The 14,050-nt window shown below is 40.0% G+C and overlaps 1 protein-coding gene across 9 annotated transcripts in view; it reads right to left on the reverse strand.

The window, feature by feature from the left end:
- LOC124148126 (teneurin-m-like) overlaps positions 1-14,050 on the reverse strand; it is a 393,541-nt gene that overhangs the window by 242,805 nt on the left and 136,686 nt on the right. The window contains exon 1 of one of the 9 annotated variants that reach the window (XM_048387903.1): positions 5,435-5,585. The exons of the other annotated variants lie outside the window; for them this stretch is intronic. The gene's annotated coding sequence lies outside the window, so the exon portion shown is untranslated. Of the gene's footprint in view, positions 1-5,434; positions 5,586-14,050 lie in introns of those variants that run through there. 9 annotated transcript variants of the gene reach the window in all.

Genomic DNA, 14,050 nt, shown 5'->3' on the forward strand with positions numbered 1-14,050 from the left:
TCAAGGTCATTGATATAGATCCTTCTCATAAAACACCTCACTTAATATCAATCTTCAACAAGAATGATCAAATTAGGCACATGTGACTTCCAGTTCATTCAGAGGCACTAACAGGGCACTAACGAAGGCATATTCAAAACTCATCATAATCCATGTTTGTGTCATCTTCAAGGCCATGCTATCACCATAAGATGTTTTTCACTCCATAAATAGCTTCACCCAAATCCCAAATTAAATATCCAAATCACGCATTTATTTGCATGGTGATCAATGTATCAATATGTCATGTAATATATACACCTTGAAATCATTAGGCCCCATCCCTTGTATATTTACAAAGAAGGCCTGGGACAAGCCCAATTTACGACCTGGGTACCTGAGCCCCTGTTACCTAACCCTATTCAGTAGTGGTGTCACGATAAATCGAAATATCGATATATTGCTATTGGTAAGCACTTAAAGTCAATAAATCGATTGTTAAATCAGTTTCCGATCAATAGTATCGATTTCAGTTAGAAATATCGATAGTTTCGATTGTATTTACCATATTATGCGATTGAGTCAAATGCTGTTCAAATTTGTTTTTCTTTTGATCATGAGAGTTAGTAATGTGCACATGATAATGTGGAAGTTTCTTTTTCGTAAATTATTAGGGTAAAGAAAAAACAAATCATTCTGTACTTGTTATTTGTTGTTATGGTTATTACATTCAAAGGAAACTTCAGTTCCAAGGTTTAATTCAACTCTAATGATACACTGAAAACCATCGATATTTATCGCAATAGTTGCTTGCAATATCAATAGTTATCGCAATAGTTTCTTTCAATAATAATAGTTATCGCAATAGTGATTTCCAGACCAATAGTCACCCCTACTATTCAGGTACCTGCTGTGGGTCTCAAGAGTTGGGTACAAAATGGTCAGTTGGGAATTGTTGTACCTCAGCCCTGGCTCCAGCCCTGGCATAAAGTATTTAGTAACTTGTATAAAACGATCTGGTCATGTTTACACTGTAGTTGATTGAACTTTAGTCTTTACTCACACATGTGAAAGTCAGGAGTGGGTGCATTGTCAGAAAGAAATGTGAACATCAATGATTTGTAGTGTAACCATGGAGTTATAGTGAATTTATCGTCATTAAACACTATATCACGTGACTACCATGGGTCTGAGTAGTACTGTGGGCTCGGGATCATAATCAGTACTGACCCGACTCGAGTACCGGAGTTACCCACCCAAGCCCTCTAACATATATCCTGAAGAATGTCCCATAATTTGGAAATCTTTAAGAACACTGTATGTTCCTTCAGACAGTTACAAGGACTGGGTCATATCACATGATGCAAAGAGGTGAGGTGAAATGGGGGTTCAATGTTGCGTCCAAGCTTATATTGCACTTATATAGAGATGTGAATGCATGTGTATGTTTGTGTGGCTGCTTGTACTAGTCCGGACTAATGCCGATTTATAGTGCTAGATCACTGAGACACCATGAAGCAGTTTAACATGGGTACCCCACTCAGACACAGTATACCGACTAAGCCTACCAGTCTTTGCTTTAGCCCCTTGATGCTGAGCATTAGGCATGGTAACAACAAGTACCATCTTTTAACGTCTTTTGGTATGATGCAGGCATGTTCGAACCCCTGACTTTCCGCTCTCCGGATGAATGCTCTACCACTAGAACACGGAAATGATGCAAAGAAGCAGATCTGCCATTGAAATTATCCTCAAATAACTACTTTCATGAAACAGCTACAACACATATCATAAGATAATCGGCTCCTGTATTTTTATATGGGTTTGCCACATTGTGTACAAGAACAAATGTGTTACAGAACATTAATACAAGATTTGATTTTCTAAAATAGCTCCTTTAAACTGGAATATTATATCTTCTTGCCTGGTGTATATATGACCAAAATGTGTAATATTACATTCCTATTCACCATCCTGACATCATCAGCTCAAATATGTGTAATATTGCACTCCTATTCACCATCCTGACATCAAAGCCCAACATGTGCAATATTTTACTCGTATTCACCATCCTGACATCATCAGTCCAACATGTGCAATATTACACTCCTATTCACCATCCTGACATCATCAGCTCAAATATGTGTAATATTACACTCCTATTCACCATCCTAACATCATAAGCCCAACATGTGCAATATTACACTCGTATTTCACATCCTGACATCATCAGTCCAACATGTGCAATATTACATTCCAATTCACCATCCTGACATCATCAGTCCAACATGTGCTATATATTCCTATTCACCATCCTGACATCATCAGCCCAACATGTGCAATATTACATTCCTATTCACCATCTTGACATCATCAGTCCAACATGTGCAATATTACATTCCTATTCACCATCCTGACATTATCAGCCCAACATGTGCAATATTACATTCCAATTCACCATCCTGACATCATCAGTCCAACATGTGCAATATTACATTCCTATTCACCATCCTGACATCATCAGCCCAACATGTGCAATATCACATTCCAATTCACCATCCTGACATTATCAGTCCAATATGTGTAATATTACATTCCTATTCACCATCCTGACATCATCAGCCCAACATGTGCAATATTACACTCCTATTCACCATCCTGACATCATCAGCCCAACATGTGCAATATTACACTCGTATTCACCATCCTGACATCATCAGCCCAACATGTGCAATATTACACTCGTATTCACCATCCTGACATCATCATTCCAACATGTGCAATATTACATTCCTATTCACCTTCCCAAACACACATCGGATGCCCTGAACCACATCCCATCCCTGACATCCCTCCTATTCTGCCTGCACAAGTGGGTCAGGTGGCATGTGGTTAGAAAGTAACAATATTTCAAGGCAGATCAATGACAAGAAACTGGCTAGTCTGAACGGGTCTTGTACAAATAAGTACTACTTCCTTGACAAATCCTCTCACTATAAAGCAGCTATCCAGCAATGGTCAAATGACATTGTGACAACAACACACAACAACATCGATTCCTCTGCATTTAATTCCCTGCAATCTGTATAAATACAGAAATATTTAATGTGTACATCCCGCCTCCCAATAGGCCTGTCAGCAACAGCCAATCAGGCGTGAAGGCATTGTGGTGGGATGAGGTCCCCCAAGCTCAGCCATACATCATTTATCCTCGATCAATGCTGGCTAAGACTGTGCCAACCTTCCACTTACACAGCACTGAAAACAAGATGAAATAAATTGGCGGCGAGTGCTTAACTTCGATCGGAATACAGGTAATCCTCAGGTTCAATATGATTGGCTCAGGTGGAGACTGCAGGGGGTCACCTCGACTCAAGTAATTAACGACTACCGTCAACATTGCTGAAGGCGTGAAGCATGGAACAAGCCCCACTGAAAGAGTCTTTGTCTGTGTACAATTACGTTTTTTATCCGTGCTGATGAGATGGATTTTTTACAGGTTGTGAAGTATAGTAGTTACCTCCCTTGAATTTGTCAAAGCATAATGGAACAACGATCACTTCAGTGAAGGTGATTTGATTAGTACAGTTTCTTTACAGATCGGCTGACAAGCAAAGAAATTTATATTCCCCGTCCTTTGGGGGTTAGCAAAAAAACAACTTATGTAACAACAAATGGAAACAGTTCTCAGAAAAATGGCTGCTTTTCTGAAACAGGCCACTAAAATCGAAAAATAAACAAACAAAAGATCATGTTCAAAAACTATCATTACACCCCCTACATTAAAGACTTTGTTGGATTTTGAAAACATTTATTAACAAGATGTTGGAATTACTCAAACGATGGAATTCAAATAAACACGACAGAAAACTCAGTCAAGAGATATTCTTCCATAGTTTATTACATCACCTTTCCCCCCTCGCTCTTGCAGTTGGTTATAACTCATTGGAGTAATGTCTGTCTTGAGGAATACATCTTAATCATTTGTGCGATAGCAGCCAAAACATAGCATGCAAGTCGATTCCAGCCCGGTAAATCACGACCATAAACGAGAAACAAAACACAAATCTCTCACGCAAAGAACATCCAGAAATTGATTTGTAAATTCCTTACAACAATTGCTTGTATTATTGAAAACAACTATCTCCTAACACCGAAACTACAAGCTCAAATGAATGATTGTCTCCGAAACGGTGTCAAGAGCTCTAACCATCGCTAAAGAAGCCCTATTCTTATCCATTTTGACAATAAAAATAAATTCCATGGTGTCGCTGCCTTCAAGACTCCAAAGAATCAATATGGCCTCGAGTTTTATGGTCCGTTTTAAAGAGTTTCTGCTATAGCCCACGTCATCATTGCTTACAAAATGAAGGCTGAAAATCCCACAAAACACAGAGTGTAATCATAGACCTCTCCATTGACATGTTCCAGTCAATCTCTATACTCTCTTCAGACTGACACAAGCCCTGAGGTGATGGTCTTACCAAGCCTCCATAGTGTTGGAAAGGAATTCTGATTGGCTCACAAACATGTAGTTACAGTTGCGATCAATGGACTATTAAAGTTTTATTGATTACAATATTGCATATTTATTTTGAACCAAACATATGAAGCCGGACTATTTTGCATTTTTGGTTGGTATGGACATTTGTTTTGTACATATTGTTCTAAAACTTCAGAAGAATGTTAAGAAATAAATTACCAAAATGATTTCTTGTATGAAGGAGAAATTATGGGAGAATATAGGAGAAATTGTTTCTTTGTTCAAACACTTACAAAAGTCTTTTTCTTAAAAGTTCATGAACTGCCAGCGCAAATAATCTATTAAAAAACCCTTGACCATATTAATAAAAGTGATAAAACCAGTTCCATATTCAAAAGAAATCTCTGCCAAAAGCAGAACTGCTTGTACAATTCTGACTATATTGTGAGCATGTGTTTATGAATCACTATCAAATAGTGTAACATTGAGTGTTGGTGGGATAGCCTTGTGGTTGAAGTAGTTCACCCAAGAACTGTGTTCAGTTCCTGCAACCTACTACCTATGTTTCTATGGGACAAAAGTGAATGAGTGAATGAGTGAAGTCTTATTCCTATGTCTGCCACAGCTGAACCAACGCATGGAAGAGGAGATACATAACTAGTTGTACCCTTTGTGTGAATCAAATGGGCAATCACTACACAGCTTCTGCCCAACACCATACCAACATTCCAAACACTACAAGATCCTGCCTTACATGTCGGAATTATTGACAAACCACCAAATGAAATGACCACAGGATTACTAAAGTTAATTATATCCCAAAATATTAGTCCCAGACAAATTACATGACACGATATTGTTCAAAATTTGTTCAAAATTACCAAGTTGTCGTAAGGCTCAAAAACGCCATGTCCAAACATTAGCCCAATGCTTGAAAAGAGTTCCCTTAAATTACTGAGTTTCCTTGCCTACCTTTATTCTGCCAAAATACGGATCTGTCCCTGGTGAGACTGACGTCAAAGTAAAATCCTTTTCAATGTCCACTTGCAAGATAATCACTGCTGGAGAGTGTCTCCCTCACAAGCAGATTCCTTGTACTTTTCAAATCTGATTACAGCTTATCACTCCACGGCATATTAAATCACTCCGCGCAAATCAAACAACCTGTGCCACAGTAGGCTTGTTTGTATACAGCATTTCAATTCTTCATGCTTTCCCTGCCACTTGTCAATGGGAGAAACTTACTGGTCGGTTCCAATGACGAGAGCCGGTGGTTGGTGGATCAATATAATGGAAATCTGTGACAAGTAGTCATTCACTGGACCGTTCGGCAGGTTTGTGATCAAGCTATCATTAGACCAATTTGATGTTACCGTGCATGGTCTAATTGCTGATGAAAACAAAGTTTCTGATGGTCCACCTATCTTGGACCCACAGTGCCTCACCATGTGTTTAAGATGCGGCGGGGCAAACTGCCAATAAAACTACGTTCAATATATGCTAGTCCAATCTGGGACACGCTAAATTAGAAATTTCCTAATGGAAATACGTTTTTATACACTGGCGTTTTCATGATCAAGTTTGAATACTCCCTCCTGTAACCTAGTTACGCCAGAGCATCTTTCCTCCGATATCGCACAAAGCGCCGTGATTGGGCGCGCCATCAAGCACACTAAGAGAGGTCTACCAATTCTGACAACTCGACACATTCACAACTACCAATGGATTTTTTTTTGATAGTCTGGCTAGGGTGACCTGAGGCTACAGTGAGATTCTCGCGATGTAAGATTTCCAATATCATGACGCCAACATTGCTGAGCTTCCGCTGAGGTTCCCAATCTTCTTCAATAACTTCTCACCCAGCTAATAATGTACTGGACTCTTCAACTTGAAACAATTTTATCAAGCAACCGTTCTGTCTGTGAGCAAAGAAAAATGTCATAACTGTATATTTCCACTGTTGACAACCCTCAATATTTCCATGCAACAATGGTGGAATATGGTTGACTGCTCAATAAGAAACATTTCTTGCAACCAACTCAATAAATATCAAAAGATTCACAACAGCATAAACATTTTCCTAATACAAATTTCAAAACAATATTGGCACATACAAAGTTCCTAACCATTATCACAAAGTAATGTTCACTACTTTTATCCTAAGTAAGCAGACAAGCTAAATATAACCTTCAAAAGAAAAACCCAGGTCATAAATAACTGCTTCTGTCTATGAAAATACCATAAATTTCAAACAATACCAATTCCATTCAATGAACCAAAACAAAATAGAATTCCTCGTGACACAATGCAGAGCATGACAAATGGCTCTGGTCTTTGAAGAGGTCCCCCTAGCAAAGGTCGCTAATCACTTTGACAGCATGCAGGTCAAGAGAGGTGACCTCCGGTGGTCAGTTTATGGTAAGCCCTTCAGCCAAATGTCGCACATCGGCACACCATGGCACTGTCTCCCCTCTGCAGGTGACCAGCGCCTATGATCCAAGGCAGGTCCACAGTCATGGGCCACAGTAACAATCCCTCTCACAGTTGCCCCATTAACAACTGCTGGAGGCCAGGCTATCCTTCAGGTCATCGGAAGACCGGTCAATAATCCACAAATTATTTCTTTGGCCTCACATCTAGTTTTATTGGTTTACAGATTTTCATAAATAGGGATCACTTGGTGGAACATTAATATTACACCGATTTCTCTTTTTCATTTAGCACCAAACGTTCCCCAATGTTGGACATAAATTGGCAGAAGGAAATGATGGTACTTCAATAGTTTGTCAAAATTGGGGTTGGTGGATCAATAACCGAACAATAGAACATGAGTGGCTTTGTTGACTTTGTGAGACGATATCTGGATCTCATGCTGGATCATGCTAAAAATACTCAAATGTGAGTGAGTGAGTGAGTGAGTTGCATCTACCGGCTAAGGGAATGACTACAAACACCTTCATGTTAAACTTTCATACAACTCCAGTGCTCCTGAACAGCCTGAACAGGTGAGTGTGACCTGAGTGAATGGGTGAGTGAGTGAGTGAGTGAGTGAGTGAGTGAGTGTGACCTGAGTGAATGGGTGAGTGAGTGAGTGGGGGTGGATGAGATGAGGTGAGTGAGTGAGTGAGTGAGTGAGTGAGAGTTGGTTGGTTGGTTGGTTTGTTGTTTAATGTTGCACTCAGCAATATTGAAGGTATATGATTGAGACTGGACCAGACAATCCAGTGATTGACATCATGAACATCGATCCACGCAGTTGGGATAGATGACATGCATCAACCAAGTCAGCAAGCCTGACCACTTGATCTCATTAGTCGCCTCTTACGACAAGCATAGTCACCTCTTACGACAAGCATAGTTGCCTTTTACGGCAAGCATGGGTTGCTGAAGACCGCTTCTATCCCAGATCTTCACCAGTCGAGTGAGTGAGAGTGAGTAAATGGGTGAGTGAGTGAATGGGTGTGTGAGTGGGTTTTCACTCGGCAATATTCCAGCTGGTTGATGGCAGTCTGGACCAGACAATAAAGTGATTGACATCATGAGCATCGATCCACACAAATTGGGATATGATGACATGCATAAACCAAGTGAGCGAGTCTGAGCTCCCGATCCCGAGCATTGGTTGCTGAAGACTAATTCTTCAAACGTCGGATGAAGTGAGTGAGTGAACGAATTGATTGATAAATTATCAATGTATCACAACTGTCCAATAGCAATACATCAATAACCTTCAATCAAATCAAAACATCAAAAAGTAGACATTGACACAATAAAATGCAAAACAATGCACTGACATCATCTTTATAAAGAGCCACCTACATAAACAAGTTGACCATCTATTTACTGAATGTCTGACATGCATATAGCTTCGACATCAAGCTGGAGAAATCCAAGTTATACACTATGGCTGATTCTCAGCATACTATCTCAACACATCAACAGCAGCTGTACAGCTACTCCAAGAGTCAAATTATTCCAAAAGCAGCTTTAGAAATTCTGTATTTAAAGACTCGTCCAGAGGATTAGTGTAAACCTTATTTCACTGGTCCTCAGAGTTTGTAGCTCGTCCTGCTTGAACAGGACAAAAATTGTTTACCATGTTTACACTTTCTGTCAGTTTTATTCAGTTCAAGTTTGTGAAGCATTGGGACTGGGTCAGAATTATAGCCCCCAAATGCTACTTGTCAGTGAGTACAACCGTCAATGGGTTTCTACTTGTCCAAGCAGAATTTAACGGAGGTAGTCTCGAGCTAGTCGACTGGCATGAATTTCCAAGGCTGTGAAAATCAGTACTACTTTCATTGTCAAACCCAACACTACAGTTTTAAGCAAACATTATCAAATAATAACAATAGGCTATTTATATTGTGCATATTTCCACACCACTCGGGCATGCTCAAAGCGCTATTATTACCCTGGTCACTGGACCATTGGGCACTCAAGAATCATTCTCAACTCCTTGGGAAGTATACAACCCAAGCTGCCTGTTAGGCGCTAGAAGGTTAACAACCACATTGCCATCTCATCCTAAAGGGTACCAATTCACTGCTGGGTGAACAGAGGCACATTCCGAACAAAGTCACTTGCCCATGGAGACGCCACATGTGCTTCAGTGTGGGGCAGGACCGAAGCCCTAGAAAGTCTGAAGAGCAAAGCTTTCAAAACGCGGTGATCAGCCATCCAAGGAGATTCCGCAACCGATGTTGTTTAACTTCACCTGATTTGTGACCTGTGCACAGGACCAGGTGCCAAATCAAATTTGAAATAATTCAAACACTGAACTTGGTTGTATAAACCCATCACATATTTGTTAAATAATCCCTTACCATAGGAATAATCCAAGAAAGTACATAATAACTTACAGTGATAGCATGAGTTCAGTCCCAGTCAAGTGAGAGTCTACATACGGTGTCAAGCACACAGTCTACAGGGAATCTGCATGTTCCTTCAACACACTCTTGGAAGTAGTTAATCAGCATAATTACTGGTCAGTCCGCCGACACCACTCAGCGTAATTACTGGATAATCCCTCGGGCTTGACCCCTCACCTGTTGTTGCCGGACAAGAGCCGAGAACCACTTCACACCTGATGGCTCAAGCCTTGACCAACAGCCAACAAAAGCACATCGCGTGACCATGTATATCCCAGCAATACTATACTGGCTGAGCCAATTAAATGACTATTTTGATAGGTGTTGAGATCATAACAAGCTCTCCTTGTGTTTGATAATGTCCAACTGGGAATAGGGCTGGTCAATACTTTCCCTAGTCAGGTGGCAGGTGAGCGAGGCCATATGGGATACTAATGTCTGTTTGATAAGGATACAAGTGACCAGTGCTGATGTCTGGAGACAGTAGGCTCAGATGGCACTTGTCAGTTATATGGGAGAAACCTTGTAACTAAATGTTGATTTCTTCCCAATCCTATTTGTATTTGATCACGACCAACTGGGACCAAGAATGTATAATTCTGAGCAAGAGCGGACCGCTGGTGTTAGATGGAGGCATGGGTCAGTCCAAGCTGATGACAGCAAAACACTGTGGGACGATGGCTGAACAAAAGAGTTCAGCAATCTTTCCACAATAGTTCAGTACCCACAGGAGCAAGGAAACCATTAGCTAATAGCAAACGAACATCAGTTTACAGAAATGCAGCGAGATGCACCTTAATATTTTACTATCCACTGTCCTGATAATGGTAACGTCCAAGTTCAACAATTATTTACTATCCACTGTCCTCATGAAGGTAACCTCCAAGTTCAACAATTATTTACTATCCACTGTCCTGATGATGGTAACCTCCAAGTTCAACAATTATTTTACTATCCACTTTAATGATGACAGTAAACTCCAAGTTCAACAATTACTTACTATCCACTGTCCTCATGAAGGTAACCTCCAAGTTCAACAATTATTTACTATCCACTGTCCTCATGAAGGTAACCTCCAAGTTCAACAATTATTTACTATCCACTGTCCTCATGAAGGTAACCTCCAAGTTCAACAATTATTTTACTATCCACTTTAATGATGACAGTAACCTCCAAGTTCAACAATTATTTACTATCCACTGTCCTCATGAAGGTAACCTCCAAGTTCAACAATTATTTGACTATCCACTGTCCTGGTGACTGCAACCTTGAAGGTCAACAATTACTTAACTATCCACTTTCCTTCTGAAGGTCACCTACAAGGTCAACAGTTATTTAACTATCCCTATTCACGATCTTTATTCAATCATCTTTTCACCTATACCATGGCACTATCAACCATGGCCCTGTTCCACAAGCCATCTTAGCACTATGACAGTCTTAAGTCTATGTCAACATACAGAAGTTATAATCATGTTATAATCATGTCTGACCATGCCTTGTAGAACATGGTCCAGCTCTGTATCGGAATCCAAACTTAGAGGTAGAGAAGTAAACGTGTTGGACAGTCAAAAACGTTCTTCATGTCAAGGAAGCTAACTCCACCACATAGGCTATAATTTATTGTATCGTTTTTCCTACACGTGGCAGCATAATTACTTGTATTACATTTGATTAATGTGGACAGCGGGGTGTTAATGTCACTTAAAGTCCGTTAATTTTGTTGGTATTTTTCTAAATAAAGCATAAATTTTTGAATCTCCAAACCAAGACATAGTTACATCCAAAGGAAGTGTTACAATGAACATTAAGTCCAGTGGTTTCAATGTAAAAGCCACTCAACACTCATAAATCAAATTTAACTGTTGCCATTAAAATTTGCAAGTAGCCATGTTGAAGAAATTGCAGTTGAATTCCCTTCATATCAGCCAGACTCAATCTGCTACAATCTGTCCAATCCGAGTCAGTTGGCAGAAGATTTTCCTAAATCTTTAACACAAATGCTTGAAACAAGAGATACACCAGGCGAGTCCGAAAAACCAACGCCGATACCCAGAGGACCCTGTTTATTTGTGGATTGGCCAAAATTACCATGGTAAGGCTGAGTTACAGTTCCAACAACACAAACAACCGCCAGTGACGATATGCACTAAACCTGAGAAACGACTCCCCATTTCTATAAATCAGTCCCACAGACAAACCCCGGACATTTCGGGATAAGCCGAGATCATCCCTGATCAAGATAAAATTTAACAAAGGCAGTAACAAGGCACTCAAACTGGCCATCAAAGAAATTCCCCTTCAGTGTTCTAACCAGCTGCTTCTGTGGAGGGGCACCTCTTTTTAGCGCCGGTGATCATCCTATTGTTCAAAAAGATAACACTGCAATATCGTGTGATTTAGTAGTGTTGTGCCAACTTTGAACCCAAAGAGCACAATACAATAGTAATTTGTACATATCCTTCTGCCCTTTTGTCATGTTAATGTCATGCTCCACAAAATTGAAACCCTGAGACAAATCCCTTGAAATTTTGTTTTAATTGTGTTTATGTTGAGGGAATGCGGAAGTTTAATGCTTAGGGCAATGGAATTGCTGCCCAAAGCAAGGTTGTAAAACCAAGGTTGAAAAAAAATGGTCTCATTTCTTTGTTCTGAGATATTTTATGAACAAATTAAATTTTAATTTCTATTCAGGCATTACACTGTTCCCCCTTCTAATAGGCGAATTTAAAATCATTACAAGCCGGGAATCCAGAGGTCCCTCAGATAGCCTTGAAATTATCATGCGGCTACAACAGTCAAGATACGAAGATTCAGGAAGCAGTTTTATAAAGGAGGTTGCCGATCTTGTGTGTGTAGTCAGTTCTGTTACATCCAAGGGAGTCACAGATCTTGTGTGTATAGTCACATCTGTTCCATCTTGAGGAGGTTGACGATTTTGTGTGTATAGTCAGTTCTGTTCCATGCAAAGGAGAAAGAGATCTTGTGTATATAGTCAGATCCCTCCCATCTCAGATCTGTGTGTTTAGTTACATCTGTTCCATCTTGAGGAGGTTGATGATTTTGTGTGTGTAGTCAGTTCTGTTCCATCTTGAGGAGTCACAGATCTTGTGTGTATAGTCAGATTTCTCCCATCTCAGATCCGTGTGTACAGTCACATCTGTTCCTCTTAGGGGGATAGTAACAATGAGAATGGGTTTCACATGTCGTACCCATTTTGGAGAATAGAACCAGGATCTCAACCTTGATGGAACACACAACCACTTAGGCCACTTCCAATCTAGGTTTAGATGGCCCAGTCATTTATGGCACCATAGCTTGCTGTGCAAAGTTGTACATCTTAGGTGTGCCAGGATGTTATGATTATGAGACCGGTACTCCCTGATGATGTTTCTAGGTTTGTTAGCACCATACTTGTGGTTGTGAGTTTCACATCTGAATGTCTGATACTTCCATCTCTTGAAACACAATGAGTTAACTAAAATACTGTTCAAAGTCGCTTAAAACCAAACTCACTCACTCACTCACTCACAGGTTTCAAGTCATTCACCAAATGCTGTCATCAGTCAAAGAGTCGGATATGTATTGCAGAAAACAAATATGGGAAGAAGTGCAGCGAGAGACTAAGGACCAACCACACTTGCAGATGATATTTGCGTAAATTAATGAGCAGAATTGGAAGCTAATTTGCGAAGAAGAGGGAGTGTGAGTGAGTTTGATTTTATGTCGCTTTTAGCAACATTACAACAATATCAAGGCGGGGACTCCAGAAATGGGCTTCACACATTGTACCCATGCCCGGAATCGAACCTGGGTCATCGGTGTGACGAGCGACCACTTTAACCACTAGGCTACACGACTGCCCCTGCTAATTTGTGAAGGAGAAATGGTTCCTCTGCAGGACAAACATGTGGCATATTGTTAAGGCAGAGGAAGACTTTACAGATCACATTCATGAATGAAAACCATCATTAATAACCACTCCACGCATATAAAAAGTTAAAAAAACAGAACAAAACAAAAACAAACAAAAACCCAACTAAACGATACTCAATGTTGTTTTGATGACAATACCAAACTCTCTCACACTTGCCTCAATGTCAGTGTACAGTAGATGACGATACCATTTTGAACAAGTTCTAGCTTCTGATACATTCAAACTAACATCATACGAAAAAATCGATTTCAAGTTCGTCAGAAACAGGATAAAAAAGACCCTAAGCCTGAAATGAGTGTTTAAGGAATGGCCTCAAACCCGATACAACGTATGGCCCTGGGATAGCAAATGTTCAGGAATGCAAATTTGAATTTATTTTAACTCGTAAGTCCAGTCGTGAAAAGTCGAGCCCTTAGGGCATTGCTCATTTGTACTAGATGCGTACACATGGAGAGAGGGTTAGTTCCGCCCCTACAGCAAGCTGGAGTCATCATGGATTAATCGGTCCCATGAATTTGCATTACACATTGTGTATCTCGATCGATGGAGTGAATGGGTTTTCAGATATGCCAATGGCCCTTGCACAGGAAAAAGAGGTCCTATTATTTTCAAGTGGTAACCTTACTTCGGGAACACTGAAATATACAGCGCTGGATAACGGACAATTGCTTTGCAGAATCCATGAAGATGTCAATTGCGTTTTAAAACTCAATAAACTACAATCCAGAATAATTTGCATAAAAATTACATAGACACTAAATCTTTGTACTTTTTTCCTCT

The sequence above is a fragment of the Haliotis rufescens genome, unplaced genomic scaffold (assembly GCF_023055435.1).
Source record: "Haliotis rufescens isolate VD_foot unplaced genomic scaffold, xgHalRufe1.0.p SCAF_7, whole genome shotgun sequence".
Lineage (NCBI taxonomy): Eukaryota > Metazoa > Mollusca > Gastropoda > Lepetellida > Haliotidae > Haliotis > Haliotis rufescens.